Below are 6,024 nucleotides of genomic sequence, written 5' to 3' on the forward strand. Positions count from 1 at the left end.
TAGTGGTGGAGTAGGGGCCTGAGGGCACACGGTCTGTGAATGTATTGTAATGTTTTTAAAATTGTATAAACTGTCTTAATTTTGCTGGACCCCAGGAAGAGTAGCTGCTGCCTTGTCAGCACACAGTAGCACAATTGGTTGGGCGCCCGTAAAACAGCAGCCATCTCCTCCGGTTCCATTTTTCTGAATCATTATTAATCGTCTGTTGAGTCATTCACCCAAACTCTCTAATTCTCTAACCTCATCTACTCCCATGTCTCTCATTTTCATATTTATATTGATGCATGCAAATAAACAATAGTAAATCATTTCCCCTTTTTTCTCTGACATCCCCTTCTGAAGCTCACACATTTCTCAGTCACAGTCCCAATTCCCTTCTCCTGTGGAAACATACGGGTTTAAGTTATAGAGTCTAGCTCTGCTTCCTCTGGGGTCAGACCCTGAAGTGCAATGCTGAGTCTATCGTTGGTTAGCAACTGACCCCCACCCCTCATAAGGAAGGATCTGCTAGGTGGGAGAGGGTGTGGAGAGGCTGTTTTTCATCGTAGAGGCCGTCCCACCGTTTTTCTTCCTAGGAGAAAAGAGAGGGAGTTAGGGATTGAGAGAAGAGGGAGGAGGCCTTCAGTTGAACACCATGGCTGGTAGTATATGCAGCCTTATTGTGGAGAGTCAATGCACCGTGTATTAATGGAGGGGGACAGGAGGATGCCTTCAGCCTTCTGTTTACCCCTTAAGAAAGACTCAGTTTCAACCAGACTCTCATGCAAGCTGCAACAGCGGTGCACATCCCATCCATGACATATTTATGTAGACTCAATAATGGTGTAATATCCTCAACAACCTTTCTCTGGTTACAGACTGTGGTTGAAGGCTCACCTAGCACACAGCATGTCTGACACACACAACAATAGTGTCTGACTTATCAAGCAGGAAGTAGAAGGAACAGGAACCAAGACAGGTCATGAACTAAGGTGAAAAAATAACTGTGTCGACTCGTACCTACGAACAGCAATACGTTCAAAGTACATTTATTTGGAAAACTTATATAATCAAGTTGAAGATGAGGGCTTTCCTCATCTGATATACACTAAGACATTATAGTAACTATAGAAATTATAGGTAACAACTGTTTATGACATTTAATGGTATTTAATGGTATTCATATAAAACATTGTAGGTTCATATATCTATTCCTGAAATCCATGGTTGCAATCCAGCACATGGCACTAACATTGTTTATCTAACACAATTTAAATAAGGAAGCACCTCACAAGTTATAAGTTCACTGAAATACATATACCGTATATACAACATTGATAACTTTATTACTATGGCGATGATTATACACATTATTAGTTAACTTCAATTAGGGTTCTACATCTATGCAATCTGGTTTCCGAGCTGGTCATGGGTGCACCTCAGTCACTCTCAAGGTCCTAAACTATATCATAACTGCCATCAATAAAAGACATTACAGTGCAGCCATGTTCATCGACCTGGCCAAGGCTTTCGACTCTGTCAATCACCACATTCTTATCGGCAGACTCAAAAGCCTTGCTTTCTCAAATGACTGCCTCGCCTGGTTCAGCAACTACTTCTCAGACAGAGTTCAGTGTGTCAAATCGGAGGGCCTGTTGTTCGTACCTCTGGGAGTCTATGGAGGTGCCACAGGGTTCAATTATCGAACCGACTCTTTTCTCTGTATACATCAATGATTTCGCTCTTGCTGCTGGTGAGTCTCTGATCCACCTCTACGCAGACGACACCATTCTGTATACTTCTGGCCCTTCTTTTGACACTGTGTTAACTAACCTCCAGACGAGCTTCAATGCCATACATTTCTACTTCCGTGGTCTCCAACTGCTCTTAAATGCAAGTAAAACTAAATGCATGCTCTTCAACCGATCGCTGCCCGCACCTGCCCGCCCGTCCAGCATCATCAAAAAAGTGTGCAGTGCATCAACTCTTTATTTAACAGATTACAGTTTGAATCGGACAGCGGCCAATCAAATTGTGCCAGCTGAGAAAAAGTTGTGCGTGGCAGTGCAGAGGAACGTCGGCAGGTGAATTCAGATGTAGCCCTTGGAAAGATGATACCGAAAATTATTATATTAGGATATAAAGACTACGCTGTAGTCAACAAAAAACGGATTGCAACTTGCAAAACATGCGGGAAGAAAATTACAGATGAAGGCACAACAATTTCCAACTTTTTTCAACATTTGAAGCTGCACAAAGAGCGGTAAGTCGTGGCTAATATAGCCGACAGCTATCCATCACACGAGGTTGTGTGTTTGTTTCATGGGTTTCTTTTTGCTGGCTTGTGATGTCTGGAGCATGTATTGTTATGTGCGCTCCTCACTGCTTGCCTAGATTAGATTTGCAGATTGACTCGTCACCACGCTGTTCGGAGCTGGAAAAGATCAAATGAGCGCATTTGTGGCAGAGTGCCTCCTAGAATGGTTGTGTGCTCTTCCTATCCTGCTGATTACGGCGAGTGCTTGAACCTCTGATTGTGTTTCTGCTTCACACAAATCCCACCATCCCTCTCTCTGCTGTCCTCCGCAGTTTTGAGCTTTCTCCATTGATAATGAATGAAGAACGGCGGCTTATTTCATCTGAGGCACCGCATTCAGATACAGTTTTCCAGATAGAAATGCAATATATAGATCTGTACTCGATTCTCTATTCTACACGACAAAGGCTGTTGTAGGTGATGTATTTTTATGTGAATTGCCATGTTGGATGGCCAGCAGATACTCTGCTGCTTAATTCATCTACAGGAGAGCAACCACCCCACACAACCCGACCCATAGCAGCACCCACCCGTAGCTCGCGCTCCAGCAGGTATATTTCACTGGTCACCCCCAAAGCCTACTCCTCCTTTGGCTGCCTTTCCTTCCAGTTCTCTGCTGCCAATGACTGGAATGAATTGCAAAAATCACTGAAGCTGGAGACTCATATCTCCTTCACTATCTTTAAGCATCTGCTGTCAGAGCAGCTCACAGATCACTGCATCTGTACATAGCCCATCTGTACATAGCCCATCTGTACCTCATCCCCATGTTGTTATTTATATATATATTTATATATAAAAAAATTGTTTTGCTCCTTCGAATCCCAGTATCTGTTCTTGCACATTCTCATCTTCTGCACATCTATCACTCCATTGTTTATTGCTAAATTGTAATTACTTCGCCACTGCGGCCTATTGTGTTATTGACTGTGCGTTTGTTTATTCCATGTGAAACTCTGTGTTGTTGTTTGTGTCGCACTGCTTTGCTTTATCTTGGCCAGGTCGCAGTCGTAAATGAGAACTTGTTTTCAACTAGCCTACCTGGTTAAATAAAGGTGAAATAAAACAAAATCAGATTCGTTCTATGATGGGTAGCACCCACAATCCAGTTAATCTAGTCATCAAGACATGCCTATGTCAGGTAAGCATCCTTATTTCACTACTGTGTACAAATGTGACTCTTCACCATGTAATTTTCTTCAAAGTTCTGTTAGGCTCCATTGTACTAAACATTTCAACAAATTCATACAGCATACACTAGCTAGATAAGCGGAGAGAGAGAAAAATAATAACGTTTTTTGGAAACAAGGCTTGTGATAGGACAAGCAGCATATGTGGTTGAGGTTAGAGACATGAAACTGATAGTCAAACTGTGGTGAGTATGTGCAACAGAGAATGTGCTAGAAGGCTTCAGAGATTCCGGAACGATGTTCAGTGAGAGGTTTGACCTTTGGTGTGTGGAATTTAAGGGACTTCACTGAGCAATGCTCCATAAACATGGTGGCAAAATACTGTCACGTTTTTCGTAGGGTTGAGACCTAGACGCAGCGGGAAAATGTACACTCATCTTTCTTTTATTAAAGTGAAGAAGGAAAAACACCAAAAACGTATACAAAACACAAAACGAACTTGACAGTCTTGTCAGGCACATATAGCTAAACAAGAACAATCTCCCACAAAATACTAACACAAACACATACCTATTTATAGGACACTCAATCAGAGGCAACTAGAAAACACCTGCCTCCATATTGAGAGTCCAACCCCCAATTAACTAAACATAGAGATACAAAATAACTAGACTAAACATACAAATACATTAACATAGAACAGTGCCCAAAACCCGGAATAATAAATCAAACACCCAACTACTAACACAACCAGCCCGAACCACATAAAACAAATACCCCCTGCCACGTCCTGACCAAACTACAATAACAAATAACCCCTTTTACTGGTCAGGACGTGACAAATACAAAAAGGTCATGGCCTATTTTACTCTACATGGAAAATCTTTGTCACCACAAACAAACGTTTATGTGGCCACAAGGTTCAAAAAACACATCCTCCTGTTCTCACAACTAACACAACACACACAGGCACGTAACACACGTAACACACTGGTTTGCCTTTCATGTAAAGATTAAACGATTACAAATCTTGCAAGTCTACCGGTACCTAAGACCAAAGTCTACTGGAAATAATTGTATGTTTCAGGTGTAATGGCTTTTTCTCCCCACCCTTTTCCCCAGGAAGTGATGACGTCGCAGAGTAGGGGTCACAGTGGGTCAGGGGTTCAGATGAGGGGGTTGTATGTTCTGCTGTGTGTGGTACTGGCTCTACCAGGCTGCAGAGATTTACTCCCCAACATCTGGACCCGTGTGTTAACCCTGTCTCCTACACACACCAGTTTATCACCGAGCAGGGGGTCCTCAACATCACTCTGGAGACACTGAGCATGGCCAACACACACAGGAGCAAATCAGGCTGGTAGAGCCACACACACACACACACACACACACACACACACACACACACACACACACACACAACAGAACCAATTAAATAAATAGCTGAAAACAAAACAGGATCAAAATGAATGGGGTTCACAGGATGACAGAAAGGACACAACATCAGTTGGATAACAAAGCAAGCGCTATATCATATAGTAACTATCTTCCGTTATGTACAAAATCTGGAGTGAATCTGACATATGGTTCATGAGGAGAAGATGATTTTAAACATCAGCGTTACATATGCAAAGAATAAGTTACAGATTTTCATTCCAAAATGCTATGTATCCATTTTCAGAAATGTTGGTAAATTAACTTGAATTGTTTAAAGAAATTATGAAAGAGATTCGGATGTTTTTTCAGTATCTAATCATGGCATGGGGTTGTTCAATAAAGTACCACAGTATGAGTCATAATACCCATAAAACTTAACGGTTAAACAGGGAAATAGTTCCAATCGTTTTTCTACCATTCATTTTTCCCATGGGGATTTTAGAAACCCTTAAAATAAGGGCAGTGTTTTGTGTAGACTTACCCTGGCGTGATGTTTTGATAACCATGTAAATCTCCATAACCAAGTGACTTTTAACAATATATTCGCCTTCTATTTACTCCCCAAAAATAAAATGCTAACTAACTGTTAATGTGGCTATTGTAAAGAACTACAAATGCCATGATGATCTGGACGAGACTGCCGGTAACGGCTGTCTTCGTCGTCAGATGAAACAGAGAAGTCATCGTCGGAAAAGGTGGACCAATACGCTGCGGAGGATGTGTTCATCATTAGTGTTTTAATGAAAAAGGGAACACTACAAAAATAAACTAAAGACGACAGCAAACAGTTCTGTTAGGAAAACACTAACAAAATACAATTACCCGCAAAACCCAAAGGAAAAACATGCTCCTTATGTGTGACTCCCAATCAACAACAACGAACTTCAGCTGTGCCTGATTGGGAGCCACACACGGCCCAAAACACAGAAATACAAAAACCTAGAAAAAGAACATAGAACGCCCACCCAATGTAACACCCTGGCCTAACCAAAATAAAGAACAACAAACCCCTCTCTATGGCCAGGGCGTTACACTGCCGAATCGAGGAAAATGTATCTAATGTTAGCTAAATGTAGCAATTAATAAATTGGCAACATATCTTTAAATTGACAATTCTGTGTACTGTCTTGTACACATTTTAAATTGACACAATACCTGTTA

Source organism: Salmo salar, chromosome ssa09 (genome assembly GCF_905237065.1).
Source record: "Salmo salar chromosome ssa09, Ssal_v3.1, whole genome shotgun sequence".
Classification (NCBI taxonomy): Eukaryota; Metazoa; Chordata; class Actinopteri; order Salmoniformes; family Salmonidae; genus Salmo; species Salmo salar.